This window comes from Carassius gibelio, chromosome A4 (assembly GCF_023724105.1).
Source record: "Carassius gibelio isolate Cgi1373 ecotype wild population from Czech Republic chromosome A4, carGib1.2-hapl.c, whole genome shotgun sequence".
Classification (NCBI taxonomy): domain Eukaryota; kingdom Metazoa; phylum Chordata; class Actinopteri; order Cypriniformes; family Cyprinidae; genus Carassius; species Carassius gibelio.
In genome coordinates, this window is record NC_068374.1 from 2,989,129 (window position 1) to 3,003,482 (window position 14,354).

The following is a 14,354-nucleotide window of genomic DNA, read 5'->3' on the forward strand; positions in this document are numbered from 1 at the left end:
TCTCAGTTTGATACTGGTCTCGTAGCAGACACAGAGAAATTAACTTGCTCCTTTCTCTCCACATGTGCTAGCATTCTTGACATTGTTTCTCCTTTAAAAGTTTTGCGCCCCAGACCTAAATCTGAGCCATGGTTTAATGATACTTACCCTTGCAACAAGGAGAGCAGAGCGTCGGTATTAATTAAATTTCACAAGGTTTTGTATTGAGTAAATATTAATTAAATGAGACCCTTAATAGTTATCCATTTAATATTAGTAGATTTGAATAGAAAACAGTACAGAATTAATTATAACCTAAACAAAAATATTGAGTTGATCTGAAAAAGATAAACTCCTTATTGTGTAAATAGTACTAATAAAAATTAATTTAATTCTTCATATCATAAGCAATGCAATGAATTAAATCTAAATATTCCTTTCTTATGAATGATATGGCCCAGAAAGTACAGAAGTTAAATACTCAAATAAGAATTTTATTAATAATTCACTTTTGTGCTTTAGTGAAGTGAAGTGAAAGTGACGTGACATTCAGCCAAGTATGGTGACCCATACTCAGAATTCGTGCTCTGCACTTAACCCATCCGAAGTGCACACACACACACACACACACACACATACTGGTTTTTGTGGTTTAGCAGTACTTTGATGGCCAAACCAGTTGGATGGTGGTTTAAGGGGACACCCCTTTCCCGGTGTCCTACAGAGATGATAAAACTATCAAAAATTTTGTTTTACTCTGCAGAACACAAATATCACTTTGGATTTTCTTTACACACAATAGAATGGATAATATGACAATATGATATTTTGGTGGTACACAAGGACTGTCACGCCCCTCCTATAATGTTCCCGCCCATTACATAATTGGGATTTATAGGGTCAGATTGATTTAGGAGGACACTCGTTTTACAATACACAAAACATGTCAGTTTTCTGGATTACAGGGACAATGTGTTTTACAGGTACTTGACCCCATACACAACACACAGACATGTCCCTATGCTGCATTACCAAGACTGAGGTGGTTAAAGAGTACCGGATCTTTAACACAATACACAACTGCACATCGTCCAACATTACAGGGACAAATGTGATTTACTGGAACCTGATCGTACACAACACACAGACATGTCACTATGCTGCATTACCAACACTGAGGTGGTTAAAGAGTACAGGATCTTCAACACAATACAAAACATTACAGACACCAATGTGTTTTAGAAGTACTTTAATAATGACTTAAATTTGTGACATAAAAACAAATAAACAAAAAACGTAAAATTCGCCAATTATTAAAATGGGTAATCTTTCTATAAAAAAAGGAATGCCACACAAATCAAAACAAACAACAAATAATTAAGTCTAATTTACCAACTTAAAAAAAAACTATAAATCAAAAGCCATGCCTCATGTTGTAAGTACCTCACTAAATGTTAGGGATGCACCGTTGACCGGCCATAAATCGGAACCGGACGGTTTTTGCTTAAAATACACGATCGGCCGATTTTTCCGTAAGTGCGCCCGCGTGCACAGACTACATTGTAATCATTCGCTATCATGTCATTTGTGTGGAAGTATTTCAAAATCTGTGTGCTGGACACGGGCAACACGAGCTACACATCTGAGGAATAGACAGCAGGAAGCGAACAGCCGCTGGTGTACTGCTGCACAAATAAAAGCCTTTCCTGTGCTCACTGAAGCTGCTCGAGCGTATCGTACCTTTCCGTGCCCTGCACAAGCGAAGACAGTGAAGGATCAACTTCTTGCGAGCTGGATGAGAAACGACACAGATTAAACTGTGACAAAACTGAAATGTTTTTTTTTGTAAAGTAGAACTTGCATACACGTTTGAAAAGTCAGAAGTAAACGTCAGTTCTGTATAGGATTATTTTCCTTTTTCCTTAAAATTACATTGACTTAATTTGATTTAAAAATCACCTGCTGAAGCACACTGAAAAAAGGGTTTCATTCATCCAATTAAAATATTTTTGGGTAATGATTCACAATTTTATTTTTTAACTTGAGAATAGTTCTTTATTTTTCATTGGCTCAAGTAAAAAAAATATATATAGATGTGAATCATTACCCTATTTTATTTATTTTTTTAATTGGATGAATGAACCACTTTGCATCTGTGCTTTATTCGCACCAACATTATTTGATTTTAACATTTTGGAATAATATTTATATAGCATACTTTTATTTAGTCTCATTGGTAAAGACCTTGTTTTAAATTTAAAACCAAATTTTAAAACTAAAATACTATATGCTGATTAAGAAACCTCTTATTGAATGTGTGTTGATTGTGTTGTTTGGACTGTAGAACTATGCAGTTATTGCCTTTAATTTCACATGGTTACAGTTAATCTTTTAATTTAAGGCCAGTTCTATGTAGTTTCAACCCAATCCAAAAACAAAAGCTAAATGCTGATGTCTGTAGCATCTATGTTTGTATTGAATGTAGGCTACTTACTGTGCAGTTATTGCCATTAATTTCAGATGGTTACAGTTATTGTTTTCAATAGCCAAAAGCCAGTTTGGCCTATTAAATACCAAATAAACATCTTGTTTATGCATACTTTCCTTTCTTGTTTGTTGTTTAAAAAAAATAATATAATAATAATAATAATCGGAAATCTGTATTGGAATCGGCCAGTTTGCTTGTAAAAATAAATAAATATCGGTATCGTCTATGAAAAATCATGATCAGTGCATCCCTACTAAACACACAGTAAACATGAGATTAACTCGGAGCACACAATAGATGCTGCAGATGTGTAGAGCAACTGATTTATCCTTAAAGGAATGGTTCACTTCCAGAATGAAAAAGTAAACATGTGATTAACTCTGAGCACACAATACATGCTGCAGATGTGTAGAGAAACTGATTTATCTGTAAAGGAATCGTTCACTTCCAGAATGAAAAGTTTTTGACAAACTAACAATTGAACTTGTTTTCTACATGGAGATATTTGTATGAACTGCTGCTATAACAGTTTTGCACTATTGGAAATAAAAACAACAACCAAAGTGCTCATGATAATAGAATGGCATCAAGACACAGGATGTACTGTAACATCACTTGCTTTGGGTTTTCCTTTTTAAGATAATTCCTCGATTTCTTACAAAATCCTGTATGTTCTGTGCACTGCATCTCACCAAAACAGGATCCTCAGCAGTTTTACACTGCTGGTTTTCAGTCATTGTGGCCAGTTTTCCTTTAGCTCTGTGGTCCTTAAAATGTTTGATTACAGCTGTAACTTCAGTGTTTGACCAGGACACTTTCTGCCCTCTCCGTGTGTTTTCAGTTTCTGCCTCACTCTCACTCTCTGTACAGAAGAATACACACTTTAGTGAGTTGTAACTCTACGAGAGCTCATGTACTTACATTGATGGTGCTATTGAAATTTAAACCTCTGGTACCTTCAGGAACTTCAGTGGTGCTCTCAATGGGCATCTTCTGAACACCTGCAGACAAACAGTCATATAATGATCAGGAAACTCAGAAGTAACTCAAACAGAAAAGACATATATATACAGTATATATATTCTAATGGAATTGGCCTGTTAAACGTTTATTTTTGAAACAGTCATTTATCAGTTTTTTGCCTAAACACTAAGTATCAACATATTGGTATAGCCAGATAATACACCAATACAAAACTGATGCATCCCTAATTTGAGTAATATTCTGTTAGTAATGCTGGATTAATACAATATAAGGTAACACTTTAGAATAGGGAACACTTATGAACTATTAACTACAACTTTTCCCTCAATAAATTCCTAATTTGCTGCTTATTATTAGTAAATAAGGCAGTTGTTACATTAATGTATTGGGTAAGATTAGGAATGTAGAATAAGGTCATTTAAAATAAGGCATTAATAAGTGCTTAATTACTACTAATAATAATATGCACGCTAATAAGACAATACAGTGGTGTGAAAAAGTGTTGGTTCCTTATTTTTTTGCATGTTTATCACACTTTAATGTTTTGGATCATCGAACAAATTTAAACATTAGTCAAGGAAAACCAGTGAACACAACATGCAGTTTTTAAATGAAGGTTTTTATTATTAAGAGAAAACAAAAGTCAAAACTACATGGCCCTGTGTGAAGAAGTGTTTGCCCCTAAACCTAATAATTGGTTGGGCCACCCTTAGCGGCAACAACTGCAATCAAGTGTTTGTGATAACTTTCAATGAGTCTGTTACAGCGCTGTGGAGGAATTTTGGTCGACTCATCTAAGCAGAATTGTAATTCAGCCACACTGGAGGGTTTTCAAGCATGAACAGACTTTTTAAGGTCATGTCACAGCATCTCAGTAGGATTCAGGTCTGGACTTTGACTAGGCCACTCCAAAGTCTTCATTTTGTTTTTCTTCAGCCATTCAGAGGTGGACTTGCTGGTGGGTTTTGCATCATTGTCCTGCTGCAGAACCCAAGTTTGCTTCAGCTTAAAGTCACGAACAGATGGCCGGACATTTTCCTTCAGGATTTTTTGGTAAACAGCAGAATTCCATTTATCACAGCAAGTCTTCTAGGTCCAGAAGCAGACCATCACACTACCACCACCATATTGTACTGTTGGCATGATGTTCTTTTTCTGAAATGCGGTATTACTTTTACGCCAGACATTACGGGACACACAACTTTTGTCTCGTCAGTCCACAGAGTATTTTCCCAAAAGTCTTGGGGATCATCAATATTTTTTCTGGCAAAACTGAGACGAGCCTTTAGTCTTTGTCTTGGAAATCTGCCATGCAGACCATTTTTGCCCAGTCTCTTTCTTATGGTGGAGTCATGAACACTGACCTTAACTGAGGCAAGTGAGGCCTGCAGTTCTCTGAATGTTGTTGTGGGGTCTTTTGGGACCTCTTGGATGAGTCGTCACTGTGCTCTTGGGGTAATTTTGGTCAGCCAGCCACTCCTGGGAAGGTTCTCCAGTGCTGTTCCACAAATTTAGCACAGTGGCTAGATGAACAAATAACCAGACGCCACCTGATTCTAATATTCCATCATTTAATAGTAATGACTTTATGAATTTCTTCACTAATAAAATAAATAACATCAGAAATACAATAACAAATGTCAATTTTACAGCGTCTAACACTTCAGTTTCATCCATCGCACCCAAATATAAACTGCAGTGCTTTACAACTATAGGACAGGAAGAGCTAAATAAACTTGTCACTGTATCTAAACCAAAAACATGTTTATTAGATCCTGTACCCAGTAAATTACTGAAAGAGTAGGCGAAAAAACGCTTCTCAATATTATTAACTCATCGTTATCTTTAGGTCACATCCCAAAACAATTTAAGATGGTGGTTATTAAGCCTCTTATTAAGAAACCACAACTAGATCCTAGTGAACTGGCAAATTATTTCAAAATCTATTTATTTAAACTATTTCAAATCTTCCATTTATGTCTAAAATTTTAGAAAAAGTTTTGTCTGCTCAATTGAGCTCCTTCCTGCAAAAAAAAAAAGATCTGTATGAAGAATTTCAGTCAGGTTTCATGCCCCACCATAGCACAGAAACTGCACTTGTTAAAATTACAAATGACCTGCTTCTTGCGTCAGCTCAAGGCTGCATCTCATTTCTAGTTTTACTTGATCTTAGTGCTGCGTTCAACACCATAGATCATGACATCCTCATAGATAGATTACAAACCTATACAGGTATTGAAGGGCAGGCTCTAAGATAGTTTAGATCCTACCTGTCCGATCGCTACCATTTTGTTTATTTAAATGGGGTGTTTATCATCTCATTTATCATCAGTAAAATATGGAGTGCCACAAGGATCCGTCCTAGGTCACCTTCTATTTCCAATATACATGTTGCCCCTTGGTAATATTATTAGAAAATATGGGATTAGTTTCCACTGTTATGCTGATGATACTCAGACCAGATGAAACTTCTCAATTATCTAAGCTAACAGAGTGTGTTAAAAATGTAAAAGATTGGATGACCAATAATTTTCTCCTATTAAATTCGGATAAGACAGATATTAATTATTGGACCAAAAAAAACAGTACATAGAATCTAGTAGATTACAATCTGCAACTAGACGGATGTACTGTTACTTCCTCTACAGTCAGAAATCTGGGTGTTATATTAGACAGCAACTTGTCTTTTGAAAATCATATTTCCAATGTTACAAAAACTGCATTCTTCCATCTTAGAAACATTGCCAAGCTACGAAACATGTTATCTGTTTCTGATGCAGAAAAGCTAGTTCATGCATTCATGACCTCTAGACTGGACTATTGTAATGCACTTCTAGGTGGTTGTCCTGCTTCTTCAATAAACAAGCTACAGGTCGTCCAAAATGCAGCAGCTAGAGTCCTTACCAGGTCAAGAAGATATGATCATATTACCACAATTTTACAGTCTCTGCACTGGCTACCTATTAAGTTCTGTATCAGTTACAAATTATCATTACTTACCTATAAGGCCCTAAATGGTTTAGCTCCTGCGTACCTAACAAGCCTTCACACTACAATCCATCACGCTCCCTAAGGTCACAAAACACTGGACTTTTGGTAGTTCCTAGGATAGCAAAAACCACTAAGACTTCTTCACACAGGGCCATGTAGTTTTGGATTTTGTTTTCCCTTAATAATAAAAACCTTCATTTAAAGACAGCATGTTGTGTTTACTTTTATGTTAGTTACCTTTGACTAATATTTAAATTTGTTTGATGATCTGAAACATTAAAGTGTGACAAACATGCAAAAAAATAAATCCGGAAGGGGTCCAACACTTTTTCACACCACTGTAGTTTAGAGACCCTAAAATAAAGCGTTACCCAATAATATTTTTAACTTTTATTATTTTTAAAAAACACTTAGCTGACACATACCAGCATTACTGGAGTCTCCCGCAGCTCCAGCAAGAGCCTCATCATCAGAATCACTTTCTTCAGGATCAGCGTCATCAGAATCTGTCATGTTGATCTCATCTTCAATGAAAAATAAAACTCAGAACATGAAAAACATCTGCATTCAGAAGTCAAACACAATCACACACCATTTATAAACCATTCCTAAAGACACTACATTCTACAGTGAACACAAGACATATTTCAGAGAAGAGTTGCCTTAAACATTCCTGTGAGTTTAAAAGACCCGCTGTGCTACGCATGCTAGGATGGACGTACCTTCAATCTCAATGTTCTCCTAAAACATACATGTGATACTTTAAGAGCTACACTGTCTTTCAATAATAACTTAATGTATTTTAATGACAGGGAAGTTGTGGTCATTTAGTTAATAAGATCATTTAAAATCATAAAAGAACATTTACGTTACAGACCTTAAAAGGTACTGGTCAATATATTACTACAAATCTGTATTTAGAGCAGGGGTGTCCAGACTCTGTCCTGGAGGGCCGGTGTCCTGCAGAGTTTAGCTCCAACCCCAGACACACCTGAAGCAGATAATACTAGAAACCTCCAGGCAGGTGTGTGTAGACAAGCTGGAGCTAAACTCTGCGGGACACTAGCCCTCCAGGACCAAGTCTGGACACTCCTGATTCAGACATCGACTAATATTACTGAAATTGAAAACACGTCATTAAATTACATACATTTGGTAACAGCTAAGTATATCACAGCCCATGAAGACATCAGACTTCAGAGCATTCACTGTTGCACTGAAATAACAGTTCATCTGAAACATGTGAATACCTCCTTAACTCCTTCAGCGGGGACAAAAAAGCTCTGCTCCTCATTCAACACATGCTCTTTGACAGGTGACATCTGAAAACAATGAAAAAAGCAAGGCTCATGTAGAGACGATTTCTTACAACATCAATCTAACATTTCATAAAATATGCAATGCACATTTTATTACCTACTCAACACAGTCCTGATCATCCAATAGTAACCGGTCCTTCTTCAGAGTCACCTGAAATTAAGGAAACAGAAATAAAAAAAATAAACATTCTACTGCAGACAAAGGATTCAGGGACTGTACAAATTGATAATGCACATATACTGGAGTCCATAAACACTGACTGATCACTGACACATGAAATAAAAAAATCAAATTTAAATTAAAATCAATCAATCAATCAGTCGCAGAACCTTCTCTACGTCTGTGTCTTCTGACTGGGACAGAGTATTGACTTCAAGAGTGGACGGTTCAACCACAATATAGAAAAGAACATCAAATTAGATATCTGTGACAATAAATGAGTGCATAAAATACTGATTTAAAACATTAAATTATTTTATAATCTTGCTTCTATCAATGTAATTTACAAGATTACAATATTTCAAACCAATATTTAAATTTTCAAGTGTTACCCAAGTTAATGTTCATGACTTTGTAAGTATTACATTACATGCATGTATACTGAAGTATGTCAGGTTGTGTGTATGTGTTTACACCTGTGTTACGAGGACCCTGTTCTATGAGGGCCATCATAAGAACATGGTCTTGACTTGACTGAAGAGTCTCAGTGTGTTATTAGTTTGAAAAAAGTCTGGTCTATTTGTAACCTTGTTATTACCGGGACATTGGTAACTAGACAAATGTGGACAGCTTATTTCAAGCATTTCTGTGTATGAGAAAAACTGGTGATTTGAGACACAGTGTCTGTGTTAGTTATACAGCATGAAACCAAGACTCACTTTTAACATCCACAATAATGCAGCAAACAATGTCTCTTAGAAACACATGTGGACAACGTAATCTGTTCTACTCTTTTAAGGACTAGCACAATTATTTCAAGAACTTCTTGGATACCTTTATAGCTGCTGTGCCCTGTTCAGAGTTCTTTAGGTTCTTTAGACACTGATTCTACTCAGTTATCATTTGAAAATACTGAAAGTTTTGAATAAATAATATGCAATCTTGGAGAATGTTATTTAAATAAAAAAGCCAAAATAATAATAATAATAATAATAATAATGATGATGATGATGATGATGATGATGACACAAATATGATAAAACTGCAGAATACAGTAGTATAATGCCTGACAGTAAATTTCAAACAAGGGGAACGACTTTTTACCAACTTATATTACAATATACTTAATCTAAAGGTAACAATTAGACATTTTGAATATCACATGGCCACAATGAGATGTGAATGATCCATATTTAGCCTAATATTTCACATTCACACAGCCCAATGTCATGGTGATAACTAGGGTCTTCAAATACCAGGCTTTTGTCAAACAAACGCCACACTGAAGGTGTTTCTCAATGTCAAGGATACTTCCTTAGCAGGACTGGTCCTTCCAAGTCACTTCCTTCAGAGGCTAGGTGAGGCTCCTCTTTAGCATTCGGAGAACACGTAAATGGAACAGGCTAGCAAATGCACGTCATTGCGTCAGTGAAAAGGTCAGTTTGAAGAACGCTGTGGTATAATGGTATAATATTAACGTTAAATTACTTTGGACAACTTAACTAGTTATTTATAAAAGAAATGCCGGTGACGCAACCAAGCTAACAATTGTTAAATGACAGGTCCGGTTCAGTTAGCCATCAATAACGTAATTTGTATTTGTATAAATTACAATCTTAATATGGTAGTAATTTGTACTGGCAAACTTTACTTATATATTTACTACAGTTATAACAAATGTTTGGTAACGTAAATAAAAACCGTTAACACTCCGACTCTAGGATTGTGGGTGATTTGAGAGCGCGAAGGCTACACATATGCATCCTTTCCTGTGTATGGGATATTTTTCGAACGAAGGACTCAGTCCTTGGTTGAAATTCCGAGGATCCTCGACATTGGAACAGTCCTTCGACGGATGTCGATGACGTAGCATCCTCGAAATTCTGGCTTCCGAGGATCCTTCCTTGACATTGAGAAACGCCTTGAGATTCTCATATGTTCTTATGATGGTCCTCATAAAACAGGGTCCTCGTAACACGGGTGTAAACACACACACAAGACCATGTTCTCATGATGGTCCTCATAAAACAGGGTCCTCGTAACACAGGTGTAAACATAGTCTTGATGTCACATTGTGTGTATGTTTACACCTGTGTTACGAGGACCCTGTTTTATGAGGACCATCATAAGAACATAGTCTTGATGTCACATTGTGTGTATGTTCTTATGATGGTCCTCATAAAACAGGGTCCTCGTAACACGGGTGTAAACACACACACAAGACCATGTTCTCATGATGGTCCTCATAAAACAGGGTCCTCGTAACACAGGTGTAAACATAGTCTTGATGTCACATTGTGTGTATGTTTACACCTGTGTTACGAGGACCCTGTTTTATGAGGACCATCATAAGAACATAGTCTTGATGTCACATTGTGTGTATGTTCTTATGATGGTCCTCATAAAACAGGGTCCTCGTAACACAGGTGTAAACACACACTCAAGACTATGTTCTTATGATGGTCCTCATAAAACAGGGTCCTCGTAACACGGGTGTAAACGAGACACTTTAAAACAACAGAGAGGTGAAACCATCACAGAGAACCACACGTCATCAACCAGAGACAGATTTAGTACACGAGACATTTTAAAGGCATAGGAAGAAAATCCTGTCATCATTTACAAACCATCAAATGGTTAGTAATGTCTTATTTTGCCCAACAAAAGATATACAGGACTGAGACAACTTAATGGTGACTATATGATGACAAAATAAATCAACTCACCTTTAAGATCAGTGATGAACCTGCCCTTGAGCCCATTCTGGTCTTTCTGTTGAAGTGAACACTGTATGGCCTCAGCTTTCTCCTTCGCCTCGCACCTTCAGCCATCCTCTGTGTCTGCTTTAATAACAATAAGAACTGTTGGCCTCCATCTGACAATATTACGTTTGTTTGTTTTCAACTTAATATGCAAACGAATAATGACAGTTCTACTGAACAGAATATATGTGTAATATGATGTATTCTGTATATCTGTATTCTACAAAGCACTATACAAATAAAGGTGATTTTACTTATTATATACAGTAAGTATTGGGAAGTGAAAAGAGCACATCTCTGTGTTTATTAATTAAACCAAGCTGAACAGTAATAATATTAAACATAACTGCCCCTCCCCTTCACAGACTGTAGCCATGACAACAGATTATTATGATGGCTAGACTGTTCTATTACATTTACAGTTATACTGTGAACGAAAAGAAGTTAAACTGACAAGCATTGTTGATTCTTGTTTGATGTTACTCTTAATAGAGGACACTTAGTGTAAACACGCTAGCGCCATTAGCATCACGCGCTAGCTGCTTTCTAAAGAGCACTGAAGACACTCACGAACAAGCCAAACTGAGCCACAAACTCTCAGAGAAACGATTTAACAGCAGTATTACTCACCTTTCATATAATAGTTGTCTCCAACAGCTTCACACCGCAGATGTCTTCACTTCAGGTGCACAGATTGCGTCCGGTCCAAACAGGAAGTTACAAACCGACACCCTTGCCTCGCTGATTAGAGCACGAGTATACGGGATTTATAATAATAATAATAATAATAACAATAATAATAATAATAATAATAATAATATATTTAAATAACCATCTATGAAACGTTACATTAATAGCGTTACATCAATATACTGATATTAAACTGAGTAATTACAGCTTTGAAGTCACATTCATACTTTATATGATGATATTTAAGGAATATGTTTAATTGCACGATCATTATGCATTTATATAATCATATACAATCGATAAATTATAGCAAAAAAGTGTTTAAATAATTACCAAACTGCATTAACTTACTTGTACGGAGCTATTAGCGGCAGAATGTAGCCCCGCCCACCGCCGCCATTTTGTTTTCGCGATTTCCCGCCCTCCGGTGCCGATCTAGCCAATCAGCGGCCTCCAAACTTACACAAGTGTAAAATATGCAAATTTTCGATGACGCGGATGCAGTACCGGGTCCGGGCTGCAGGGGCGCACTCCCGAGTTCGGAGGATACACAGTGTATAGTAAAATTTCAGGGTTTTGTGGTATATTAGGACATGGCGCGAAAATTTGAGAGGGAGCTTCTGGGACATAGAGAAAGGCATATACACTGTCGGAATTATAAGGACATGGGCCCTGTCCTCATAAACCCAAATGTCCCTGTAATGCTGGTGCGTATTCAGGTCAAAAGTCCTTGTAAACCACAAAAACCAACACACACACACACACACACACACACACACAGTGAACACACACCCGGAGCAGTGGGCAGTAGGGCTGGGATAAACGATTATTTTTTAAACGATTAATCTAGCGATAATTTTTTCGATTCATCGATTAATCTAACGATTAATTTTTTTCAGGCAGATTCGATTTCGATTATCTCCCCATTAATTGACTAACAATTTATACATGTTGATTTACATATCTGAATGAAAAAAAAACATGAATTCCTTAACATTGCAATCTATGTTTATTGCTCTAATAATTACAAAATAAAAGACTGACTAATGCATTACTTTGCACTTGTATAGCGATAGCATTCAATAAAACCTTGAAGCCTTGAAAACACACAGCTTACTGAAACAAGCTTACTGAACACATAGGGCCTAGCTTACTGAAAAAAAGTTCTTCTTTCAGATGAAAATAACAACTTGATGTCTAGCATTCGATAAAAAAGTTCACCCAAAATACTTGTTTAGAGCAATTTAAAGAATACAGTAACCAATGTAAACTTGAGGGCTTTAAGCTAATACAGAGTGCTTTTCCAAAAAATAAATAAATAAAAATTAACAGTGGGAGCCAGCAGCCTGTCATGGAGAGAAAAAAAAAATCTCTGAATGCTCCACTTGAAACTTTGGCGTTCCGCCCTTTTTCTATCGTGTCTAATGATTTTGGTTAATATGCACGAGGGAGAGAGAGAGAGAGAGAGAGAGAGAGAGCAAGACAGCGCTCCCCAGATAGCCACTGGACGCTGTAACGGAACAGGGCCGCAACCGCAAAACGATAGAGCCGGGTCTGGCCCGCACCCGCCTCACAGACTCGTTCCTGAGTCCAAACGTACATCGGGCCGAAGCCGTTTCTAGTCTGTTTATAGGGGTTGTTGCGGATATGTGCCAGCGCCGATCCAGCACCGCCTGATCATCCCGTTACAGATGCGTAACGGGTGCGTGAAACGATTCCACCTATTTTAAACAAAATCACTAGGTGTCAGCTGTTGCTGTTGCTGCTCCTGCTGCTGACGCGCAAGTCTCTCCTGGTGCCCTCCACTCCTGTCCACCGAAAGGGCAAACCACCTAATGGCATTCCTCCATACTTCAGCTTCTGTTGCTGTTGCTGTCAGTGCGCATTTGCGCACTGCACCTGGAAAACAGCATTACTGATTAGATTGAATGAGACACATTTGGGTCAGTGCTAGTCCTACATGACGACAAAACAGGCAGACGTATATTGCATTTGCTCAAATTCGGCCTACGGTGCATTAGTTGATGGAGCTGTAATAAAATGATAGCCTAATAATAATCATGTAAAACTGAATAAGACAAATTAACTATATCTAACCATTGAGGTTAAGACGTAGCCCCAATTAGGCCTAATAGTAATAAAAAGAATAAGAATAATAAACAGATTAGTGTTGTCAAAAGACCCGGTACTTCGGTACCAAGTTAGTACTAAAAAAATGTCAAACCAACACTTTCGTAAGGGTGGTCCGTACCATTCGTAAGCTCTCTCTTAGCGTTGTTTGAGCTCAAGACTCTGTACAGCAGTCTTTAGAAACCAGCGCAGCGAAGTACAAGTCAAACTATGGTATGTTGACAATGTTGTGGCTCAACAATGATTTTGTTATTTTTTAAGACTTAATAAATTATGTTCGCAATGGATACAGGCCTATTTATGAAGTTGACTTTATGTGGTATCAGAACTAATATGGTGGTAATTCGCCAAGGCTTTTTCGTAATGTAATTAAAGCGAATTGGCAATGATTTTTTTGATAATTAAAATCTGGCAAACAATTTGTCTCTAAATGGCTAAGATCTATAAATGGGTAATCATGGTTGTGTCCAGTAAGCGACCAACTATGGCAGCGATCCAACGTGTCCTTGTATTGAATCAAAGATGGAGCCGGACGCGGAGCCATTCAGTCCAAGTCAGTTTTTTTATTCGGCAAAACTTAAGCCCTTCTGACATTTTGCCTGACGTGGCTATATTAAAATAAAACTTCGCCTCCCAAGACAACTCATTATGGAGCTGCTGGACCTTCTCAGACCTGCGCTTGCCAGGCTAACGCGGCGGAATTTTGCTTTAAGCCCTGAAGTCCAGCGGAAGTTTTTTTTTTTTTTGCTACAGAGAGATTCATCGAGGTCGTGGGAGAGAGGCTTGGTGCCCTTTTTTACGTTGCTTCCCCATCATATTCTGTATCTAACTTTCTCTCTCTCTGTTCATTG

General features: G+C 37.2%; 1 long non-coding RNA gene across 2 annotated transcripts; it reads right to left on the reverse strand.

The window, feature by feature from the left end:
* Nucleotides 1-1,213: 1,213 nt before the first annotated feature.
* Nucleotides 1,214-12,130, reverse strand: LOC127968556 (uncharacterized). Of its 2 annotated transcripts, none has more exons than XR_008156010.1 (8): nt 11,725-12,130; nt 11,314-11,424; nt 10,648-10,761; nt 7,859-7,912; nt 7,693-7,764; nt 6,868-6,966; nt 3,424-3,468; nt 1,214-3,329 (listed from the first exon to the last, which is right to left on the reverse strand). It is a non-coding gene; the product is annotated as an uncharacterized LOC127968556 (long non-coding RNA). The 2 variants fall into 2 exon arrangements; XR_008156009.1 differs by having other exon boundaries at nt 10,648-10,764; nt 11,725-12,127.
* Between the last annotated feature and the right edge of the window lie 2,224 nt (nt 12,131-14,354).